Source organism: Hipposideros armiger, unplaced genomic scaffold, assembly GCF_001890085.2.
Source record: "Hipposideros armiger isolate ML-2016 unplaced genomic scaffold, ASM189008v1 scaffold_9, whole genome shotgun sequence".
Lineage (NCBI taxonomy): Eukaryota > Metazoa > Chordata > Mammalia > Chiroptera > Hipposideridae > Hipposideros > Hipposideros armiger.
The window spans coordinates 3,225,892-3,251,482 of NW_017731359.1; the positions used below are offsets into that span (position 1 = coordinate 3,225,892).

General features: G+C 38.4%; 1 long non-coding RNA gene across 1 annotated transcript in view; it reads right to left on the reverse strand.

Moving 5' to 3' along the window:
- Window positions 1–25,585, reverse strand: part of LOC109390323 (uncharacterized) — an 80,322-nt gene extending 54,737 nt beyond the window's left edge. Inside the window, exons 1-3 of the long non-coding RNA XR_002125552.1 lie at window positions 25,515–25,585; window positions 24,579–24,753; window positions 24,015–24,125 (exon numbers count right to left, since the gene is read on the reverse strand). This is a non-coding gene — a long non-coding RNA (uncharacterized LOC109390323). The remainder of the gene's footprint in view (window positions 1–24,014; window positions 24,126–24,578; window positions 24,754–25,514) is intronic.
- Between the last annotated feature and the right edge of the window lie 6 nt (window positions 25,586–25,591).

Consider the following 25,591-nt stretch of genomic DNA (forward strand, 5'->3'; position numbering starts at 1 on the left):
TCCTCCACAACTAGACTGAAGAACAAAACGACAGCAACTTGTCTGTTCCCCTTCCCCAATTCCCCAGCACTGTTCCCATCCCCACGATTCCCCAATAAAAATCTAAAAAAAAAAAAAAAGATAATCCCCAATGAAAACGATATCTATAATCGTAATAATAAACTTCAAAGCAAGTCTACTAAACATCCAAGTTATAAATGCTAATGAGCAAAGATGCACCCATATTCTATCATAATAACAGACTCCTAAAGGAAGACTCTCGAAAGATCGTATCTCTGCTATGAAGAAATATCACATATAACCCTCAGGAGGATGGAAACAGGCATTCAAAGCCAATGGGTTGAACAAACCTTTCCTGGCCAGGAGCAATACCCTTGCATGCCAAAAATGCCTCTCAAACAACTTCACCAGTCCCACATGTGACCTAATCCTGAATAACGGTCTCTTTCTACACTCTCTTGCACAAGTAATGATAAAAATATTGTGCCCATCAACCAGCACATTTATTCAGCAGCAGCACTTAAATCTGCCTCTCATTTTCCTACCACTTTCCTGAAATTCCAGAGGACGGGGTTATTGTTAAACAGCAGCAAGCATTATTCTCACAGCAGTGCACATTAATAATAATTCAGTGCAGTGTCATGGAAGCCTGTAGGCTCTTAGCTGAATTTATTTGAAAATAAAGTTGTTGTTGTTGTTGTTGTTGTTGTTGTTGTTGTTGTTGTTTTTCCCTGAAGATCTTTACTTAAGTCAGCATGGAACTCTTGTAAGATAACTACCAATAAGTCACAGCTACCAAAGGAGCAGTCTTGTTATTTTTTTAATTCACTGCTCACCATGACAACATAATAAACACACCTTCAGAGGCTCATACATGCCCAACCATTGAAAATGTCATAGTTCCTCCTTCACGGTGCTCCCAGGCATAAACTTCAATTCGTTTTTGTTTTTTTTTTATTATTATTCTCTAAAATTCTAGTAAAACATGAATTTTCAACTGCAAGCTACTATGAATAATTTTGTGATAAGTTAGCAACACAAGCCTTATTTCATAATCCACTAATAATTACTAAGCTCCTTTTTTTATTTAAAAAAAGAGCAAAACCATCCAGCCAATATAGTTTCGACATCTGTTTTTTCCATTTTTGTTTGGAGTTCTCTTAGATGTTCCTGTATCCTTTCATAAATGACTAATAGGAAAGATACAAGGCTAATAGGAAACACAACTTTATGCAACTTCATTGACGGTTGGTTTCAGTTAACAGCTGGTCTTTAAACTACCCAACATAAAAGCATACATTTTAGGGGAAAAAACTGACCCCAAAACTGCTTCATAAAATGAAGTATTTCATTTTTCAAAGCTTTAGGATTATTTGAGAGGCTACAGTACTAAAAAAGTCCCTAGAGATTTTCCTTTTTTTTAAAGAGAGAAAGTTAAAAATTTCCACCTTTAAATATCAGAAGACTAGAGATTTTACAATACAATAAGTGTCAGAAATAAACTGCAATTCCCTTCAAAGCCATATATTAAAAAAAAAAAAATGTAAGCCTCTGTAAAAAGTTTTCCTTCCAACAGTGAAGTGTTGACCTAAAAAATCGCAGCAAACAATTATGGAGGTCTTTCTGCAGTGGTGCCCAGACACCCAAATTAGACAAAGCTTCAGGCTTCCATATGCTCAGTTTGGTAACAATGCTTTTTCTGCTACCCAACCGCCGCTCCCCTTTGGTTAAGGAAATCATATAAGAAGGGCACCATGAATCACAGTGTTCAGTTTCTCACCACCCTCCAGACAGATGAAGTCCCTTCCCGTGCATAGACTACTAACTACATAAAGTACAGAAAAGATGTAACTTTATTCAAATGATTGCTTTCTGCCTTCTCCACCCCATATCCTCTATACCAATAAATTTGTTTTAAGGGAGAGGGTGGCGGATAACTTTGCTCCAAGAAAATGGTAGGTGGAGTCAAGAAGAATGTCTAGTGGTTATGTCTCAGATAACAAAAGACCATCTCTCACTGAAGCTTCTTGTTGGGCTCATCTCTATGGAGCCTGCCAGGCCCTCACACACCAGGGGTGGTTTGCTTTCTCTCCAACTGGGATAATGGGCTTTGCAGCACTTTTGCCAAATTACTGACAGAAGGACCTATTTCCCTTTCCTGAGAAAAGAAACTGATAGTGACAGTAGCAATGGAATAACTTTAACCACTAAATTATACATTGCAAAGAATGGATGGATAAATGAAACTCCCACATAATACCATTCCAAATTCCTTCACTAAAAGTTTCTAAGAATGGCCAACAAGTTATAAAAGTACATGACCAGAATCTCTTTTTCCTGGATTTCTTATGTCCTCTGCCTTACTGTCTTTTGAACATATTATTTTTCATTAATACACCAATAAGGAGCATAGTTAATGATTGTATAATTGGGAAATGCCAAGAGGTTTTACTTGAGTGTCCTTGTCTTTTTCAGAGACTAAATTAACTACATAACTTGCTCCATTAGGAATAACATTCACGATTTAACACTTGTGTTCATTTTCCCCTAAGTATAAACACTAGCACGGTCTTTGGTTCCAAACCATTGACCATTTTCCCAGTAATCTTGGTACCCCACACATGTCATGCATAGGTGAATGCTTAGTAAATACTATTGGATGATACTCATGTATAGAACACTTAAAAATGTTCCATTTTGTAAGTCTCCTAAACAGCAAAACTGCTGTAGCCGTTATGTCCTGCTTAGCTCAAAGTATGACAAATTCATACCAAAAACCCACAAACATGTAATCAAGGTTCAGAGACAGCTTAAAAATGTCTCAGCATATCATACCTGCCTGACTAAAACACGAAATCAAATACAAAGTGAATTGAAAAAAATGTGTACTGGAACTAGTTTTGCTTTTCAGCATCAAAATTTAGATGAGGCATTCTTTGATACAACAACAACAAAAATTGAGATTCAAAATCCAAATTTTTATGCTCTTTACTAAACAAGCAAAACCCACATTATTTAGCATCCCCTTCTACTCCCTTCTGAAACAAAAGAAAGCACGCACACACATAAAACATTGTTCAAAGTAAACTGGGAATTAGTACTACAAATATGTTGGCAGCTAACTATTGTGTGTTGAAGATAAACACGTAGCACCGGCCACGGCCAGGTGTTCCAGGTGTGTATCATCAGTGTTTTCATGTTAACAATTCATCATTAAGTGTGGATGAGGTGGTGCTGAGTTGCCACCAGAGAAACCTGGCGTGCTCAAGTTTAGAGAACAGGGAACAGAGAATGTGTCTTGGTTATAGAACAAAAGAATTCGTTTTATCACTTGCCTTTACCGCTGGAGAAAATGGCTCCTGGTGTGCTGAACTCCATGATAAATGTGCCCCCTCTAGTTCTTTATTGCCTCTGTAAATCACAGGACTGACAGCAGTTAATAAGAAAAGCTTTTGAGTGGTTTTGAAGTTTTGCTTTGTACAAATAAAGTCTCATATTAAAGATTTTGCTAGTCCTCAAGGTGTAGAAAAAGCAGCACACATAGAACTTCCTTACTTTTAACCGTTTGTCTCCTTTTTTTAAATTTTCACAACAAAAAGAAAGAAAATCTTTCAGACGTACACATTGGAAAAATAAAAACAGATCCTAGTTTAAATGGCTTCGTATACTCACAGCGTTGCTGGTGCTGTTGAAATTACAATCTCCTCCAGTTTTTATAAGCTGGATATTCAGATAAATACCAGAAAAGATATGTGGTGGAAAGCAAGTTGTTACAGTAGATTTATTATTACATTTCTGACCATAATTGTATGTTTTACCTCTTTTAGCCATAGCAAATTTTGGTTCAGTGTTGAGAAAGAGAACTGAATCAATCAGCTGCCAGGTCAATCATAGGTCCTGGGATCCTAAAGTCTGAAATCATATTTCAGAATATAATTGACGTTAAAAGGAATAACAAAGCTATCTCACTGAGTAGCCTTTTTCTCCAAGGAGCTCAAAAAAATACTTTGCCACAACAGACTTACAAAATCCTAAAGGGCAGGTTTTATTATTTGTACTTTCTTGCAGAGAAAGCGAAGGCACAAAAAGCAAGAAATGTCTTTTCCTGATTATTACTAAGTTCTCCAGAGAGCCAGAGACTGGAGGCCCAGCTAGAGTTGGTATTCTTCTCATAAAACCTCACTTATTTTACAGTCCACAAAATAAAAATTTTGGATGCATTTTCCTCTGATAATAATATCTCCACAGCAGAATGAAGAAGGGTTAGTAATCCACATAAATTGGCTGAATCACTATTTGTACACCAGAAACTGGCCAGTTTACAATCTGGGGTTCAATTCCACTTTGCCCCAAGCAATAAGAGTAAATAAAAATTGGACTTTCAAATTATCTACTTGCAGCAGGTTGCAGCTTGGTAAGCATAGAGTTAAAAGGGCTAAACAATAGCTAATTTTAATGTAGGTTTTTAGCACATTCTGATTAAGTACACGTTTCATAGCACTGTATATCCAGGGCCCAGCCTTACCATTAGGATCTCATTAAATGACATTTTACTGAAACAAATTGGAACTAATGTTCCAGTGGTTTCGTTTCCTTTCCATGGTTTGCTTTATCCTTGTCTAACTCTTGCAATTCCTTCCAAAGCGATTTTCTTAAGCCATCGTCCCAAGTGAATAAGAATGAACAAGAATCCATCTTCTTCCAGGACTCTGCTGAGATTTTCAGTGCACACAGGTCGCCCTGAGAGTCACCTGGGGCAGTCAACACAACAGAGCTTTACCTCAGACTTGGTTGTCAGTTCTTGCACCACTGGAGGTAGAAGACAGATGTGTGGTTACTTCTCTATCATCTCCATATTCCCAGAGATTATTCCATGAGGCCCAGAACTCCACATGTGCTATCAACTCCTACAAAATACTGAGGCATTTCTCTGGAAGGAAAACCCAGGTTCTTCCTGGATTGACAGGATGAATTTCCTTGATTCTCTGAATTAGTGCACCAGTAGAAATATGGCCCAGGTCAGATAAAAGACTCACATCAAGAAAGTCAGATCTGTCCAAATGTCACATAGGTGTGGTCAAGTGAAAATCTCCGAGAGAGCATCCATTTTAAGAATCTGATGAGATGGAATGGGCACTAGGATCCATGAGTATTAACCAGGTTTCTTGGGGGTTAGAACAGTAAGACCCATGCCAGGCTGCCTCAGAAGTCAGTGGACTGTAGTCCAAAGGATCAGAGACTCCACTGTTGAACAGAGCTGGGTGCAAATCCAAGCTCGGCTACTTTCTACCTTTAGGACCCTGCAAATAACCTAACATGTCAGAGTCCCTTTAAATCTATCCATAGGACTGGTGTATGATAAAATTTATGAAGCACTTGCAAAATGTCCCACAGAGAAGGCACCCAGTAGAGCACTCATGAATTCATTCCATGAATACGATTTGTGCCAGGAAGAGTGTTGTATGATTGGCCCTAATGTAAAGAGAGGCAGTCAGGGGGTCATTTTAAAAGAGATCCCAATCCAAAAGGGTCAGTAGAAAGAGGCTGGAGACGGACCCTGAAATGCAGCCCGAGGAGAGGCACGTGACCTGCAGTCAGCCAGTCCCAGACCGGGGACCCAGGAGCGTTTGTCTTGAACGTCAGAGCTGCACATCTGCCAAGCCCAGAGAACACCACCAGCAGATCAGAGCAGGACCGCCAAGGAAGACTTTCCTGTCCCTTGCCCATCCTCATCACCCCTACTAGCCCCTACCCAGGTGTGGGATGGGGAGGGAAGAGAAGCAGCTGGAGGGGAAATAAAGAAGTCAACTCAGGGCCGGCCGAGTGGCGCCTTAGTTAAGAGCTGGCTTGGGACGCCAGAGGGCCCCGGTTTGGATCCCACATATGAGGGCCAGTGACACTGCCCTCTACAGCTATGATGCTGAATGAACAACAGCTCAACCTGGAGCTGGGCTGCCGTGAGTCGCCAGCGAAGGCGCAGGCTGCAGCCCCTGCTGCAGTACATTGCCATGGGCTACCGTGTGTGGCCAGCAGCCAGCGTGAGCGGCCGTCCAGAAGCCAGCGACTGATCTGCCTCGCCCGGGAAGAGCGCAATGATGGTGCCAACTTGGGCCAGTGAAGCAATGTCCTCCACAATTAGACTGAAGAACAAAACGACAGCAACTTCTCTGTTTCCCTTCCCCCAATTCCCCAGCGCTGTTCCCATCTCCCAATTCCCCAATAAAAATCTTTAAAAAAAAAAAAAAAAGTCAACTCATTCCCCCCTCCTACTGTGGGCTTCTCAACCTGAAACAATACCAAGAGGGGAAGGAGATTGGCTTAATCTTTAATCAAGGTTGGGATAGTCATTTTTATTACTGTATTTAGGCTGTTCTTATGACTAGAAGTAACCAGAGCATATTTCTTTAATCTAAGAGTAGGTAGAAAAGCTAAGAGATGTGTCCGAGATTTCATTCAGATGCAGGCAAATAATGGGCCCACAGAGTGGGTTTTACAGGGAGGGGGAGAACACTATCCTAGAGTTCCACTTTTTTAACATATCATTGCCTTTAATAGAAAATGTATTCACCTATAAGCCCAATGAAACTGAAAATGAAAATGAGGGGAAAGGGCATGGCCATCAGCCCAATTAAAAAGTAATTCTGAAAAAACTTGTTGCTAACTTTAAAGAAGAGTATTCCATGCTGACATGAAAGTCTATATGCATGAAAATTCTGTATGAGTCTCCATAGCCAAATATTTGACTCTCCCATGATGCACTGGAATTTGTTTAGTCATCAATCTGGATATATCGAGTAAGAAAAGAAAGGCCTATAAAGCTCAAAGCGAAGCAGAAGCTATAATTTGAATAAATCAAACTATTTCCTTTTTCAAATTATATTGACAGTTATTTAGCTAATAATAATAATAATAATAACTTCCCCTCCACCAAAAAAATAATCTGAATTCACCAGGCAAACATTCCTTCCCTTTATCTTGCATGGATCTAACCAAAGGTAAGAATAAAGGGGTTGAAGGTCTTGAGAGATCCGGGTTTTTGTGTGCTTTCCAAGTAGGTATAAGACTATTCAATAACTGCATAATAATAACTGGCAGGGCAGAAGGGAGCATTTGGAAAGGAACATACCAGGGCTTCAGAAATATTGGAAATCTTCTGTATCTCAGCTGGAAGGTGAACACATTTTATTTATTTCATTGTTCTTTATACATCACACACACACACACACACTCACACACACACACACAATGGTATGTTTTCAAATTTTTCAAAAGGTTTTATATTATGGAGACAGCAAAAATATCAGTGGTTGCCAGGGATTGAGAAGGGGTGGGGGATGAATTGGCGGAGCACAGGATTTTTAGGGCAGTGAGATTATTCTATGTGGCATTGTAAGGTAGATACGTGTCACTGTACATACATCCAAACCCGCAAAATACACAACACCCAGAGTGAACATTAATGTAAACTATGGACTTTGGGTGATAATGACGTGTCAGTGTAAGTTCATCAGTGGTAACAAATGTACTGCTCTGATGCAAGATAATAATAGTGGGGTCAAGGGGCATATGGCAAATTTCTATAGTGCCCCGCTTAAATGTGCTGTGAACCTAAAACTTTTTTAAAAACGAAAGCCTATTTAAAAAAAACCAAAGAAATGCTTTTGTATTGCTAGTCTCTGAATGTTCATATCCAACTGTTCAAAATCTATTTTAAGTGACACGTCCACAAGGCCTTCCATGGCACTTCCTCTTCCCACAAAAGAACCCATTACTCCTCCCTATGTTGCCATAGCGCCTGACTTTATTCCAACCCTTGCATATGTCCATCCAGCACCCTTCCCCTCACTGAGGGAAAGGAAGACATCATCTTGGTGTTCTTATATTTTAAACACCTACAAGAGTGTATTGTATATAATGGATACTCAATATAGCTTATTTCATATTATCTTATTTATATAATTTATAAAAATATAAAATAATCAATAATGTTACAACTGAATCTGGTTTTCAGTTTCAAATTAATATATTAATTCTATAAAGATGCTTCTAGCACCCCCAATTTATTTGAAATGACAGCTATCAGCATTTTAACTCGTTTTCTTTCCTTGCTGGTGAATAATTGCCACAACTGTAGATATGAGCTCATTTGAAGGAATGAAAGGAGCTTTATCTAAAATCATTTAATAGACCTATGCATAATTATCAATTTCCTCTTGAAGCTAACATTTGCTAAAAGAAAAGGAAAGATTCTATTAATGATCAAAACACTTGACTTTCTGGACCTATTCCATTTAATGGGGAAAACTCAGTTCTCCATTCTTGGGTTACTGCCAGGTGGTCTTTTACCGGGAATCATTCTAAACTTCTAATCACAGTTCAACAACCATCTGCCAAATCATATACAGGTATTGATATTTGCCACTCTACAGTAAAATTACATCAAATGTCAATGCAATCAGCTCATTAGCAGACTTGTATCGAGCTTCGGTGCTCACTACCCACTTCTTTACCGCTTTGATTAAGCAGCGTATGGACCATATTCCTTGACTGTCTACGAACCGATCAGCTCAGTAATATGGCTAATATAAAATCAAATGAGCAGAAGAAGGAAGTGGTTAAAAAGCCCTGTGAGCAATCTGGTTCCCTCTTACACAGAATATCAATATACTCTAATCTAGCAAGAAAAGCAAATGAAATTTAAAAATTGCTTAGAGAATCTTTTTTAACCAAAGTCATAAGTGATCATTAAAAAGCACTGTAATTGCCCCTGGATCACATTTTGCTATAGTTCTTCCACCTTCCTTGTTACCTTAAGATTTTAAATCTTTCTTGCTGATGTGAAAATCATAGGTAAGCCTGAAGTGTGACTGTCACAGGCAGTCTGAATGTGAGAGGTCAGTGTGCCTCACTAGTATGCTGGCCCACTGCTCCAAATTTTATCTCTCTTCTGTCCCTCAGTTATTGCCTGACATGATTTAACAACTGTAATTCCTTATTTAACGATGTCAAAGGTTTTTAGGAAATTGACTGTATTTCACCAACGATATATTTCTTCTTGATTACGCAGTGGTTAAAATGATTTTAAACCAAGACAGCAAAATAAAGCAGTAATAAAATCAATAAAAGGTGCTTAAAACATTCCTTCTATTAGGTAATGGCATTTAAAATATCCGTAGCTTGTAATGGCACTTAGGATATGCCCAAAAATCAATGAGCTAAATTACTTATTGAACTAGTTAATTTGAACATTGAGTTTTTTATGTATATTGATAAAATGGGCTACAGAATCCTCCTGGCAAGTAGCAATACCATGTTCATGGTCAGATGTCTCCCTCTGCTGGAAAAACAAATTAAACCACTTCCTCCAGTTACAAAACAAAAAGATAAAAAATTAAAAGATGTAACCTCAAAAAATTCCACCATGAGCCATTGAATCTTCAAAGGCTCCAGAAATTCATGCAAGTAATACAATATCATTAATGGTTAAAAAACACATGTATCTTTTTAAAATTTTGTCATTATCTGGAACATGGTACTTTACAGTCGATATCAAATAGCAGATGAGAAGCAAAATTTAATTATTTCAAAACTTCTTTCCAAATTTTCTAACTATTATCTAGGGTTTTTTCATATCTTAGAATAAGATTTCAAAAGCCTTGAATCCTTTCTCTTTGGTGTCAGAAGGGAAAGGGTTTATATTTTAAAAGAAAAAATAGTTTAATTTGATCAAGTTTGAACTATCTTTCCAAATGAAGGTTCTTAAGAACTCAAAGTATGAATCCCCTAAACAGCTTCACAATCTCCCTGCATGAGGTGGTATGAGAGTTTCCAATACTATTATTACCATTATTTTGTTTCAGATATCTACTGTTTAAAATGCTAAGTACTTTATTGAAAAGACTCTTCACTTCTTTTCAATTTCTCCCCCTGCCAGTTCAGCCCTAAGCAGGTGTTAAGAGTTTTGAAGAGCCTGCCTCAGGACTTTTAAGGCGGACTACAAAGGGGACCTTCAGAAATTATGATAAAAGGTATTAAGAGAGAAATGAAGGTGAAGAGATTATCTGACACTAACCTAAAACTGTACGTAGTACCTAAAAAATTACAGCTACCTGAGAACATACCACTTGGTTTTGAATGGCTTCATTAATAATAGACCATACATTTTTTTCACTCACATTTCATTTACATTTGAAACAATGGGTATATATAAAATTACATTCACTGACAGGGGAGATTTTAATCAAAGAGATTTGCTCATTCTATAAGAGTTTGGTTTCATTTTGTGGTAGAAATAAACTAAATAGGAAACTTCAGAGAATATTATTAATTTTTGCTTGTTGAAAGATCACTAACCAACACATTACGTGTGACATACAACCCAAGTTTCACAATACAGTTAACAAATGTCTGATTTTTGCTAGATGCAGACTCTAAAAAATAACTAATCTGTGGTCCGGGCCTTCACACATACCCTAGGACAGAAGACACACATGTCAAATGAACCATTACTATCAGGCATGATGAGCACTCAACTAGAAATATGCACAAAGTGCTGTGGGGACCTAAAGGACAGAGAACCTAACACTGCCTGGGGAAGGTGAGGAAAACTCCAATAGAAGAGATGACCTTCTGAGTCCTTGAGAAAGACCCAGAATTTCTTCTGTGTATAAGGGGGTCAAAGGCAATTCAGAGAGCAAGAACTGGATGAGCACAGAGAAAAGCAAATGATTGAAAATAGCTGAAATGTTAGAGTTTCAGGTTGGACTGGAAGAGGGCAAGAGCAGTAGATGAGGCTCAGATGGGTTGGTTGAAGTCAGGTTGGAAAGAGTCTTGGATATCTTCCTAAAGTTCAGATTTTATCCTATAGGCATTGGAAAGGTTTTGAATGATTTTAAGGAAGTAACATCAGCGCTTCACATTGGGGCTATGGGGTAGAGGAAATGCCAGCAATGTGAAAGATGGCTTGAAGGTCCTGGCTGGAGGCAGATAAAAGGTACCTACAATACTCTTGGTGAAAGCCAAAATAAGGCACAGCAGATAACTACGACTACTAAGATAAATAACAACCTGCAGATACTTGGAAGACTTGAAAGGAGGTCAGTGATAATGAAGCATTACCACAAATCCAGGTTAACTTACTTCTCTTCTGACTTTCATGTAAAAAAAAAAATCCTATGTTATATGAGCAATGTACTAATTTTTTAGACTTTGCCCTTTCCTATACTTGCAGAAAGCAAAAATTGAGTTTACTGTTGACAAGCACTGCTTTATTCTTAACACATACAGTATACCAACTTCAAATTGATCCAACTTGCTTTAAAATCTTCCTCGCTAGTTTTTCTAGTTGCATTAAAACTTCAACTAAAGTGATTGTGCCCAAAACTGGAAGGTACATATAAAAACTAAAACGAGTAGCTACACTTGATATAAGGATTATGGTTGATTTTTTTTTCTTCCCACAGCAGTTATTTAATGGTATTGCCCCAGTTTTTCAAATTAAAAAAAATAAATGCTTCTTTGATTTACTGTCTTGAAGAACATAAGGAAAGGAAAAATATTTCTCTCCTTAAAAAGATAAAAAGCTTTGTCCTGTCTCCAAACCTTGTACTAGTTTTGATAGTACATTCATCAATCTGCATCTAAGAGTCAGGTAAAACTAAGAAAAAAAAAAGTTTAATTTTACACAACCATTAAAACTGGCTCTGAAAAGAATCAGAATGGAAACAGAAGACAAAAGAGAAAGTGGCCTTCAAGACATTTTAAAACATTAAAGTGATGAAAATAGTTGTTTATTATATTAATTTAATGAATTCTTTTTATTAAAGCTGAAAGCATGTGTAATCGAAGGAAGAGGTAAATTCAAAATAAAGGTCTGAGGCTCAAACCAAAGTAGCTCCCACAGCTAAATCTGGTCTCCTGGGTTTTCTTTTATAGTCAACTGTTATAAGTGTTCCTGTACCAATCTTCAAGTGTCTTGTTTTAATCGCAGCAGCCCCTAGCACTGATCCTGAAAGAAAATTAACTCTTCAGATGGGAGATTTCCTACAGTCTGCACACCACAGTCTCTTTGGGCTTCATCCAAGAGAGGTGAACTGTGCTCCACTGTGGCCTGCTTACACGCTTTCAAAGCACAATGGAAAATGGTTTTCCAACATATCTGTACCCTACAAGGGTTCCTGTGGAGAACTCTATTTCCTGGATATAAACTAGAAATTGCAGTAATTTTTTTAGTTCTTCTTAATTTGCAGTTAAATTAAATATGACAACAACAAAAGGAATAACAACCATGCAGGTATCCAGGGCCAAAACATGGAACCATCACTTGTGTAAAGCATAAGACAAGGCAAACCTCTTTGAACTAATTAAGTCTTTCTGCAACAGTTAGCCATTTGAAAAGATCAACAATGATCATAAATATGTTTAGAAAAAAAGGAATTTTAAAAAACACATTTTCATAAACTAAAAACCTTGAGGCAAAAGATAAAGAAATACTCAGTAAACACAAAAGATGAATTTCAACACTGTTGTGCTGGATTACTTAAAATAGAAACATCAGGGAGTAAAAAAAAAAATTCTTATGTTTTAAAATGTAATAATGATGATGACCCTGCACTAATGATAATCATGTCTAACATCTACTGAGTTTTTACTATGTGCTAAGCTCTTTATATCACAGTATAGACTTGTTTTTCCCTGCCCAGCGTTCATTCCCCCGTCTAGTTACAACATCTTCTTTTTCCTTCTCCACGCCATATGATCCTAGTGAGCTGATCCATTACAGTTGCCCCATCCCCAAACTGATCACAAACTGGACATTTAGCGAACTCCATTCCTCTGGACACAGTGGTTAGTTCTGAGATAGCATCCAGTGCTAGAAAAGCCAATCGAATTTCATAAAGGTTTGGAGTTCAAGGTCTACCTTCCTTTAAAGATTTAAACCTGTAACTGTCTACAGCCATCAACATGTTTCCCTGTCACTGGCAGAAAATTGGTCTGAAGACGAAGCCAAAACACTGAACATGCTGAAAGGTAGACAGAGAAACATCATTTAAGCCCCTAGAACCAGCAGGGCCCTTGAGGTTGCCTGTTACATGACAATAAATGTCCCTTTGTGCTTCAGCTGGATAGAGTAGGGTTCCTCTACTAACAATCAAGAATGGTCTGGCTAGTGCATGCACCTAGCCCCTACAGTCACATGAGTACACACCAACAGCCAGGGCCCCCACAGTGTTCATGTGCCCACAACTGGCCCTGGCCCCTGCTGCTGGCTCTAGCCCTTGCCACTGTGTGTGTGTCTGCAACAGGCACCTGATCCCACATAGGCACCTATAGTTGGCCCCTGCAGCCAAGCATGCACATACCACCTGCTCTGGCCACCACTGCTACCTGCCCTGGTCCTAGCTGCTAGACCTGGAGGCACTGCTGAGGACCTCACCAGCGCTTGCAGCTACTGCAGACCCCTAACAACTCTTGCCAAGAATCATACAATTGATGTTGTGGACCCTAGCTGCCTGAGCCAACAAGATATCACATACCCGGGGACTCAGAGCTGCCACTTGTTCTCAGACTTTGCAGTCTGCACCACTAGACACAGGGTCATAGCACACTCCAGCATGCCCTCACCCACAGGTGAAGGTCATCCCTTACTGAAGTCAGTCCATAAAATCTGGAAGACATGATTGCTTCTTCAAATGTGCAGACACCTATGCAAGGCTATATGGATCACGAAGATTCAGGGAAACGTGACACCAGCAAAGGAAACAGTAAACTTCCAGTACCTGACCCCAAAGAAATGGAGATACACAGACTGCCTGACAAATGATTCAAAATAATTATTCTAAAGATTCTCAGAGAGCTACAAGAGAACACAGATAAACAATTTAACAAAATCAGAAGAAAAAAAAACAAGAAAAAAACGAGAGGTTCAACAAAGATAGAAAACATTAAAAAGAATCAAACAGAAATTCTGCAGCTAAAGAATACATAAGGACTGAACTGAAAAATTCAAGAGCAAGCTTTCAACAGCAGGCAAAATCAAGTACAGGAAAGAATCAGTGAACTCAAAGACAGATCATTTGAAATTACCATCAAAGGAACAAAAAGAAAAAGGAGTGAAGAAAAGCCTACATGAATGATGGGATACCACTCAGAGAAACAACTGTGCATTACTGGAGTCCCAGAAGGAGAAGAGAGGAGAAATGGGCAGAAAACTTATTCAAAGAAATAATGGCTGAGAGCTTCCCAAATCTGGTGAAAGACTTGGACATCCAAGTTCATGAAGCTCATCAGTCACCCCAAAATTTCAACCCAAAACAATCTTCTCAATACACATTGTAATAAAACTTTCAAAATCAAAGACAAAGAGAATTTTTAAATAAGCCAAAAACAAAAAATTCCTCACTTATAAAGGAATCCCCATAAGGCTATCAGCGGATTTCTCAGCAGAAACGCATACCAGAAAAGAGCAGGATAATATATTAAAAGTACTGAAAGACAAAAGCTGCCAACCAATAATACTTTAATTGGCAAAGTTGTCCTTCAGAAATGAAGGATACTTTCCCAAACAAACAAAAACTGAGGGAGTTTATTACCACTAGACCTGCCTTACAAGAAATAATGAAAGGAGTTCTTCCAGCTGAAATGAAATGACACTAATTAGTAACACAAAAACACATGAAAATATAAAACACACTGGTAAAGTATATATAGCCAAATTCAGAATACTCTAGTATTATACTATATGATAGTATGTTAATCACTTAACTCTAGTATAAAAGGACAGACATATTAAAAATAACTATAGTGACAATTTGTTAATGGATACACAATACAAAAAGATGTAAATCAAAAAAAGATGCATCAAAAACAAAAAATGTGGAGGGCAATAAAAGGGTAATTTACATGTGATCAAAGTTATTAATGAGCTTATAAAACTATTATATCTATAAGATGTCTTATGTAAGCCTCATGATAACCATAAACCAAAAATCTACAGTAAATACACAAATGACAAAGAGAAGGGAATCAAAGAATGGTCTGTCCAATATGGGTACATTAGTAAGTGTACTATCATCCACATTTACAGATGAGGAAACAGAGGATGTTAAAATGCACAGGTCTGTCTGCTTGTAGAAACCATACCATTAACCACTATGCTCTTCTGCCCTGAGAATATGACAGCCTATTTCTAGTAATTTCCACTAAAAAAAATTTAATAATAATACAGAAAAATTGGGAAACACAGAACAGTAAAAAAATGAAATATAGGGCCGGCCGAGTGGCGCGATGGTTAAGAACTGGCTTGGGAACGCCAGAGGGCCCCGGTTCGGATCCCACATATGAGGGCCAGTGACACTGACCTCCACAGCTAAGATGCTGAACAACAGCTCAACCTGGAGCTGGGCTGCTGTGAGTCACCGGTGACTGTGTAGGCTGCAGTCCCTGTGGCAGTGGGTTGCCATGGGCTACCGTATGTAGCCAGCAGCCTGCGTGAGCAGCCAGCAGCTGCAGTGAGCGGTCCTCCAGAAGCCGGTGACTGATCTGCCTCACCCGGGAAGAGCGCAATGATGTGATGGTGCCAACTTGGGCCAGTGAAGCAACGTCCTCCACAACTAGACTGAAGAACAAAACCACAGCAACTTGTATGTTCCCCTTCCCCCAATTCCCCAACACTGTTCCCATCCCCCCAATTCCCCAATAAAAATCTTTAATAAATAAAAAAGAAATGAAATATACTACTCATTTTCACCAAAGACAACCACTGTTAACAATTTGACGTATTTCCTTCAAGGCTTTTTTCTGAAGCATTATCTAATAATAGTTCATATTAATACTTGAGTATTTGCAGAGTTCTTTTAAAAACTAGTACTTCATATTTCTTACATTTATTAAGAACCTCACATTACTGTATATTATATAGCTAAACAAACCCCACCCATAAAGAGGTTAAACTGTAATCAGAGAGCAGTAGACAAATTGAGGACCATGTTTGCAAACTAACCTATATTTACAAATACAGGCTTACTCAAAAGTAGAAAAACATTAAAACATTCAGAATCAACTGAAAGGTAAGCCCAGTTTGCATAAGATCTCTTAGCAATACAAATGCTAATTTACCTACCTTCCTGGAAAGAATAAAAAGTAAAACACATAATTATTAGAGGTTTCTCAAAGCATGGCTTTTAGAATTTTATCCATTCAAGTGTTTATTATTGAGTGCCATTAAATGTCTGGCACTAGCCCACTTTGAGACACAAAGATGAACAATACAAAATCCGTACTCTCTAGGGCCGCTCATTCTACTGTGGGAACCTGAAAATAAACATTTTCATGATATGGTACGTACAAGAACAGACCATTTGCCAAATGCTTGAATCTAACTGTCCAGAGACAAGGCCTTTACAAAGGTTCCGAACTAAGATTTAAAGGATGACTTTGGGGCTTCTATAAGCATACAACATAAGGAAGGACACTGCAAGCAGAGAGAAAACATTTGCAAGGGAACCTAAACATGAGTACGGCACAGCAGAGAAACCATCACTCTGATAAGTGTTTATGTGGTGTGTAAAAAAGTTAGAAGAGCAGGCAGGTGCCAGAAAGTGACTAGTCTCTTAAGCCATTTGCAGGACTAACTAATTAGATTTCTGTGCAAAGGAATGGAAAATCTAGAGTGACATCCAAGTTTCTGAATAAGCGACTTGGATAAGGAGGGCATCTACTAAGCTCAGAAGAAGCAAATCTGGAAAGAAAAATGGCAAGTTCAATTCTATCCAGCTCAACTTGAGATGTTTATGGGACATAGAGCATCCAGATGGAAAGATCCTGTAGTTAGAAGTCTGCCCTGATCTGGAACTCAGGAAAGAGCTTTAGGCTTAAGGTGTTTTCATAAACTGTCATCATCAACCAGATCATACATGACTATAGAAAATCCATACAAAATTCTTAGCAACTCAGGGTGGCTCACCTAAGTTTTCCAGAGAAATTCGTTTTTTCCCTCTCACCCAAGATATGCTATCCCTAGTTTCTTTTCAATAAAGAAAGTACAGGGATTGAGGATTATAGAACCTACTGACGTTGGGGTCACAAACTTAACTCACATTTGACACTCAAATGCGCAGGCAACCTGTACTCTTATTTTTTGTCTATAACTAACCATCCTTCACAAGCCACCATATGCTGATTAACATGGGGAAAATAACTTTTTAAAAATTAAATGTCTAAACTGGCTTAAACAATCCCTTTAGAATATTAGTTTCCACCACTCACCTAGCGTTCTCCCTACCTTCTTTCTCTCCCTATGGACTACTGGCATATGAAGAGAGGTGTGGTGTGTACGTGACTTGGTGGCAATGGAGGAAAGGGGCCTAGTCCTCATGCTGGTCCTTGGATGTGCGTTGGCCAGAGTCTGTTGATCTCTGATACAATGTCTCATAACCTGGTTGCTGGGAGCATTACTTACCTCCAAAGTCCATTCCACGGCTGGTGGACCTGGGGCCTTTTCTTGTGGTTAGGCTGCTCTGAGAGTGCTCCCAGGCCAGGTGGCCTCACCTCGTCCCCTCAGGTATACCTGTGACTGTGGTTAGGGCCAGCTCAGGCATCTTGTGCTGTGGGATTCAGAGAGCAGAGATCTTCCCCCACTTTGGCCATCTTTTCTTGTTATGCCACACACCAGAATCGTGGTTGCTCAGGCAGCCAAACCTAAAAACCCTCATTCTACCTCCCTCACTGTGCTGTCAGCTCAGTGAGGCGGTACACAAGTAGCTGCAGGGCAATCTAAGGTCTTCCTGAGTCCCAAACAAGGCACAAGATAGGAACTCCTCCCTGCCCTCAGGTGCCCTCACTTATCCTACACACCTCCCACTCTCTGAGATACTGAGACAAAGCCCAAAGGGAAAACTGAAACACTCCCATCTGACCTCCTTGCTTGTCTTCTCCCTTCACTTCCCTTGGAAAGAAAAGGAGTGGAGTTTTCGTTTGTTTGTTTTTTACCTCCTTTACATCATATTTTCATTTTCCTGATTCTGGGGAGCAGGACAGGACTTTTCCTTAAACTATTAGAGGACCCTATGAACTGAAGTCTCTAAGATATGGTGGAAACAAGGAGAGTAAAAAGATTTAGAAAATTATCTCTCAAGACAATGTCCTAGCTTGCAGAGGTGTTAGCTTATTGAATAACGAATTTTGTGCCTCAGAAGCTAAACATTACCTATTTATCTCTAACTTAACTTCTTTTTGAACCACACCCTCCCCACAGATGGGAGCCTCCCCAAAACTAGAGCAAATGTTTTATATGGGAAAGCCAAAGAACAGGAAGGATGTTAATTTTCCAAGATTACCTCCACTGCTTATATATAATGGCCTCCATTAGGACAAACAGACAAGTTCATTAAAACAAAATCACAGTTTAGTGCACATAGACACACATATATACCTTTATAATGCTTTTTCCCTTTGTATATATAACTTATAAAAATCTTACTTTTTCATTCCTTGATGTTTCCTTGTATGCTGTCAACTTTGATTAATAAAGTACCAGAATTTTTAAATTATTTTCTTAGTTTTATTATGAGATGATAGAGAAATCTAAAAAACTCCTCTTAGGAAAAAAGATTTTTAATGACCAACAGAGGTCTTGAGCTATGTATGTAATTTGTAATAGGCAGGGAGCTATTTTTAGGCAGTCTTTGTTGAATACATAATACCATCCTACATACACACATAATCAGTGCTTTGTCAGCCATTGCATTCCACTTGTTATTGCAGAACTTCAGGACTTTACGACATTTCTCAGAATCCCAGGGATTTGTACATGCATATGACAGTGAGTCTGTGGTACCCTTGGTTTTATTTTTTTCCTGCTCTGGCCCCTATCTGTTATATGTCTTTACATGCTCTAAGCCTGCTGACACTGCTAAACACCACCAACTCCTACAGACTTCAATCTCTTGCCATCACCATTGTTCAAGTACTGGTGCCTCAAGGGGCCAAAACTGCAAAGTGCGTAAAAAGGCTTCTCGCCACATTTTTAGGATACACTATTAGAGAAATACTATAAGCAGAGCTACTACTTGTGCTAGAATATCTCACAGAGATTTTATAAAACAGCTCTTTCCATTTTCTCATAAAGTTTACCCAACTGGCTGTCTGGACTCAGATATAATCCCATGATGGGCTGAACTGAGAGCCAAATCTGAGTGGCAGATTCATACTATCTCAAGGATCACTGTTCTCCTTCCAAAGACTGAGGCTTTGTTTCTGGGTCAAACCAGTCTACCTGACACTTCTCTTAAGATGAGTTATATTCTAGGTTTCTCAGTGACTCAGTAAGTTGAGTTCTAGTGGGTCTACCCTAGTTTGCCAGACATTCCCAAGAATGTCTGAGCCCCAACAATAAATACAGCTTAGTCTGAGGGTGGTATACCTGCTATATTTTTTTTCTTCCAAATCTAGTAAGATGATAAATAGAGGGTGCAAAGTTCAAACGATTTGCTTCCACAGCTGCAGGATCATTATTCCATGTTCTGGACTTAACGAAAATAAGAACTCTTTCAAGATGCTAGGGTCTGTGGGGGCTATCTCCCTAAATTGAAAAGACAAAGATGCATCAGATAGAGTGATGTGAGCAAGATGGCAATACAGGCATTTCTAGCACTCATACCCTCTCAGAAATATCAATTTGAACAACTATCCACAAGCAAAAATACTTTCACAAAAGGTAAGAATTTCAGGTAAGAAATTACAGCACATGGGTAGAGCACAGAAATAAGAAAAGGTGCACTGAAGAAAATAGAGAAGACAGTTTCACATTACTCCTGTCACCCCTTCCTCAAGCCTAGGCAGCTCAGCAGTGGGGAGATACCCTCCCTGTGGGGGAAGGAGAGTGAAATGAGCACCAACTTCACCACGAGCCCCAGCACGAGGCCAACTCCCACAAATCCACGCTCCTAATCCACCCTAGCTCTAGCTGGTTCCTGTGGCCCCAGATGGTTCCTTTGGCCTCAGATGGTTCCTTTGGCCTCAGGGCCTCAGCCCATCCCAGCACCAAACTGGCTGTGGCAGCCTCCCCACTGAACTTGAACTATGGAACTAAGAGATATACAGAACATCCCATCCAACAGCAGCAAAATACACACTCCTGTCTAGCACACACAGAACATTCTCCTGGATAGATCATATCTTAGGTCACAAAGCAAGCCTTAGCAAATGTAAGAAGACTGAAAGCATACCAAGTATCTCTTTCAACTATAACAGTATGAAACTAGAAATCAATAAGAGGAGGAAAACTAGAAAATTCACAAACACTGTTAATTAAACAATATACTCCTGAACAACCAATGGTTCAAAGGGGAAATAAAAAAATATCTTGAAATAAATGAAAATACAACATACCAAAACTTATTGGATGCAGCAAAAGCAGCTCTAAGAAAGAAGTTTATAGTGATAAATGCCTACATTAAGAAAAAACAACCTAGCTTTATACTTCAAGGACCTAGAATAAGAAGAACTAAGCCCAAAGTTGGCAAAAGGAAAGAATAAACAAAGGTCAGAGCAGAAATAAATGAAATAGAAACCAGAAAAACAATAGAAAAGATCAATGAAACTAAGAACAGTTTTTGAAAAGATAAACAAAATTAACAAACCTTTAGCTAAACTAAGCAAAAAGAGAGAAGACACAAATAAAATAAGGAATGAAAGAGGAGACTGATACTACAAAAATATAAAGGATCATTAGAGACTAACTACCATGAACAATCACACACCAACAAATTGGGTAACCTAGAATAAATGGATAAATGCCCAGGGACATACAATATACACAGACTGAATCATGAAGAAACAGAAACTCTAAACAGAATAATAATAAGGAATACAAAGCAGTAATAAAAAACCTCCCAACAAAGAAAAGCCCAAGACCAGATGGTTTCACTGGTGAATTCTACCAAACATTTAAAGAAGAATTAACACCAATCCTTCTCAAAATCTTCCAAAAACTGAAAAGGAGGAAATACTCCCAAACTCATTTTATGAGGCCAGCATCACCCTGATACCAAAGCCAGACAAGCACACTACAAGAAAAGAAAATTACATGCCAATATCCCTGATAAATATGTATGCAAAAACTCTCAACAAAATACTAGCAAACTGAATTCAACAGCACATTAAAGGGATCATACACCATGATCAAGTGGGATATACTCCTGTTTGGATTTATACCATGGATGGGTTCAACATACACAAATTAATAAATGTGATATACCACATTATAGAATGAAAGATTAAAACCATATGATCATCTTAATACATGCAGGAAAAGCATTTGATAAAATTTAACATCATTTCATGTTTACAACTCTCAACAAGTTAAGTATAGAAGGAAAATACTTCAACATAATAAAATCCATACATGACAAGCCCACAGCTAACATATTCAACAGGAAAAGTTGAAAGCTTTCCTTCCAAGATCAGGAACAAGACCAGGGTGGTCACTCTCACGACTCTTATTCAACATAGTACTGGAAGTCCTAGCCAGAACAACTGGGCAAGAAAATTAATAAAAGGCATCCAAATCAGAAAGGAAGAAGTAAAATTGTCTCTTTCTGCAGATGATATGATCTTATATACACAAAATCCTAAAGGCTCCACCAAAAAACTGTTAGAACTAATCAACAAATTACTGTATTTCCTCATGTATAAGATGCTCCCATGTATAAGATACACCTTAATTTTGGGGCCTGAAATTTGAAAAAAATGTATTACTTAAAGTTAAGTGAACTCAAGTTTTATTCATCATAAAATTCATACAACTCCTCATCACTGTCAAAACTCCCAACTATTAGCTTGTCCTCATCTGTATCTCATGACAAATCACTGTCTTTGTATATCGCCTCGTCCTCAGTTCCATCTATGGCATTTGAAATGCCACACTTTTTAAATGACTTGACAACGATCTACAACCACTGTATAAGACACACCCAGTTTTTAGACCCCAAATTTTTCAAAAAACGGCGCGTCTTATACATGGGGAAATATGGTAAGTAACATTGTAGGGTACAAAATTAGTTGTGTTTCTATACATTAAAAGGAAAATCCGAAAAAGAGATAAAGAAAACAATCCTATTTATAACAGCATCTAAAACAATAAAATGCTTAGAAATAAGTATAGCCAGGGAGTTGAAAGATCTTACACTGAAAATCATAAGACACTGATGAAAGAAACTGAAGAAGACATGAGTAAATGAAAAGATTCCTCAGGAAACTAAAAGTAGAACTACCATATGTTTCAGCAAGCCCTCTTCGGGGTATATATCCAAAGGAAATTACATCACTATCTCGAAAAGATGTCTGTACCCCCATGTTCATTGTGGCATTATTCACAATGGCCAAGACGTGTATACAACCTATGTGTCCACTGACGGATGAATGGATAAAGAAAACGTTATAGGGCCAGCTGAGTGGCGCGATGGTTAAGAACTGGCTTGGGACGCCAGAGGGCCCCGGTTCGGATCCCACATATGAGGGCCAGTGACACATCCCTCCACAGCTAAGATGCTGAACAACAGCTCAACCTGGAGCTGGGCTGCCGTGAGTCACTGGTGAGGCGTAGGCTGCAGCCCCTGTGGCAATGGGTTGCCACAGGCTACCGTATATAGCTAGCAGCCGCAGTGAGCGGCCATCTGGAAGCCGGTGACTGATCTGCCTCACCCGGGAAGAGCACAATGATGGTGCCAACTTGGGCCAGTGAAGCAACGTCCTCCACAACTAGACTGAAGAAAAACACAACAGCAACTTGTCTGTTCCCCTTCCCCCAATTCCCCAGCACTGTTCCCATCCCAATTCCCCAATAAAAATCTTTAAAAAAAAAAAAAAAGAAAACGTTATAAACCGGGGTGCCAAAAAAATGTATACACATTTCAAGACATGTTATCTATGCTCAAGCAGCAGTTTGTCATAATCAAAAGTGTATGGACACTGATGGTAACCACTTTGAGCACCTCTTGTAATTGCAGAAGTCAAACGTGACTTGTATTCATCTTTTGTTATCGGTATACACTGAGTATTACAATTAATACAGTTTTTTCATTTCTTAAAATGTGTATACATTTTTGTCATCATACACACACACACACATACATATACATATATATATACATATATATATATACACACCATAAATATATATATTTATATGTATTTCCCTATATTTCACTATATATGTATACTACTATATATGCATGTATTTTACTATGTACATATATATGTACATAGTAAAATATAATTCTGCCATAAAAGTAAGGAAATCACATCTACCATTTGTAACAACATAGATAGACCTTGAGAGCATTATGATAAGTGAAATAAGTGGGTAGAAAGATAAATACTGTAAGATCTAATATGTGGAATCTAAAAAAAGCCAAACTCATAAAAATAGAGAACAGTAGTTGCCAGAGGCTCGGGGTTGGGGAGGTGTTGGTCAAAAGGTACAAACTTTCAGTTATCAGACGGGGATCTAATGTACAAAATGGTGACTAACGTTAACAATATTGTATTATATACCTGAGAGTAGATCTTAAACGTTCTCACCACATACACACACAGAAAAAATGGTGATTATGTTAGGTGATGGACTTTTTAACTTAACCTTATTGTGGTAATCATTTTGCAATATACAGAAGGTGCCAAAAAATTGTATACACATTTTAAAGGAAAACTGTATTAAAATTGTAATACTCAATATATACAAGTAACAAAAGATGAATACAAGTCACATTTGACTTCTGCTATTACAAGAGGTGCTCAGAGTGGTTACCATCAATGTGCAGACACTTGTGATTATGGTGAACTACTGCTTGAGCAACACTGATCAGAGTCCACTTGTATACACTTTTTTAGCACCTGCCCCTCATATATGTGTATCAAGTCATGTTGTACACCTTAAATTTCACAATGCTATACATCAATTACATCTCAATAAATCTGGGGGGATAAAATGATCAAAGGAAAAGAAAATGTATTACCCTTAAGCTCTCATCAGGTCCTTAAAGTTCCGTCCAGAATTCAATGAACAAAAGAAAGGGATTTCTTATATCTGCTTCTGCATTCTTCTGAATGAATTCAGGCAGTAGTGGCTACAATACCAAGTATGATCTCAATTCAGTTCCATTAAAAAAAGGGGGAGGGCAACATGCAAAACACCTTCCTTATGATTTCAAGTCATCTTTATACTCTATACATATATATTTTACCAAAAAGTGCTTCCTTATCAAAATCAATCTTTGATCTTCTGCTAGCTATTAAATCTTTAATTACAAAATTAAGGCGGAAAATCCTTCCGAGCGCTTTATATATTTGCATGTCTACTCTGTGTCGAATAACATTACATAAGAGATGAAACAAGAATGCCTACTTTGAATCAGGCACTAAACACCAGCAAGCAAGCTTTAACATATCGCACAGTGGGGGCTGACTTAAATTTTCTTAAAGTTCTTAAGAAGTAGTAGCAATCATCTCACTGCCAAATCAAAAATATTACAAGGAATGAGGAAAAGCTAAAGATGTGTTCCCCAAAGTGGGAAGAATACCTGTAGTAAGTGATGGGTTGGACCCAGAGAGTATCAAGTTTCCTAATTAACACTGGAAGCAGGCTAAGATTCAAAGAAAAAGTCTCCTGGTCATTCTTCAGAGAGGTCAGGTCCTCTGGTTATATCAAGAAGGTAACAGGTGTTTATAAAGACAGGATAAACAATTGTAGGTCAACTGTAATTGAAAAATAAAAATTTATTTTAAAAAAAGAGGATAAGCAATAAGTGAATAATTCAAGTTGCTTAAGTATTGTTTTTGTATAGAGAAACAGCAACTGAAAATTAGAAATATAAACTTGCATGGATTTTAAGTAATATGTCTTCTACAAATAAGCTTAAGTCCTTGTCTCCTACATTTTCCCATTTAGTCTTTTTTCTAGATAAATATCAAAATATATTTCCATATTGCCTTCCACCTTTTCCTCCTTTTCTAAGTTTTTATTTGAAAAGCAACCTGAATGGTCTGACTCCAGGCACAAATTGCGTTCTTCTAGCCCTACTTAAATGGTAGGTAATATAAAGACAGGTGGAAAATATAAACACAGGTTGATTACTTGCAAAGTGTCCACAGTAAAGATTAAGGAGAAATTCCCCGCCAAATAATGACGAGACAAATGACCAAATCTACTGTAAGGGCGCACCTTAATGCTAGAGATTTAGTTAGTTTCTCTAAGAACTTCTGGAGGAATTTGACAGGAAGTGAAAGTGAACATTTTCTGGATGGTGAAAATATCAGTTACTACTATTTATATTTTTGTCTTGGTATTTTTTTCTAGTCTTCAGATGTGGGGTGGGAGAGCTGAGGGGGAGGTGAGCGGACACTAGGGCGTAAAGGCGCCGCAGAGAACGGTGCGGGCCAAATACCAGGAAGTCAACCTTTATCAGTCTTCAGTGTCCCTTTAGCTTTCAAGACCAGGGAAACTCGTAGCTAGTCACCCAAGGAAGGTCCGGCCTTTCTCCCGCATCACGCCTCCTCAAGCGGGCAACTGGAGCGACAGCCCGGGAACGACGCG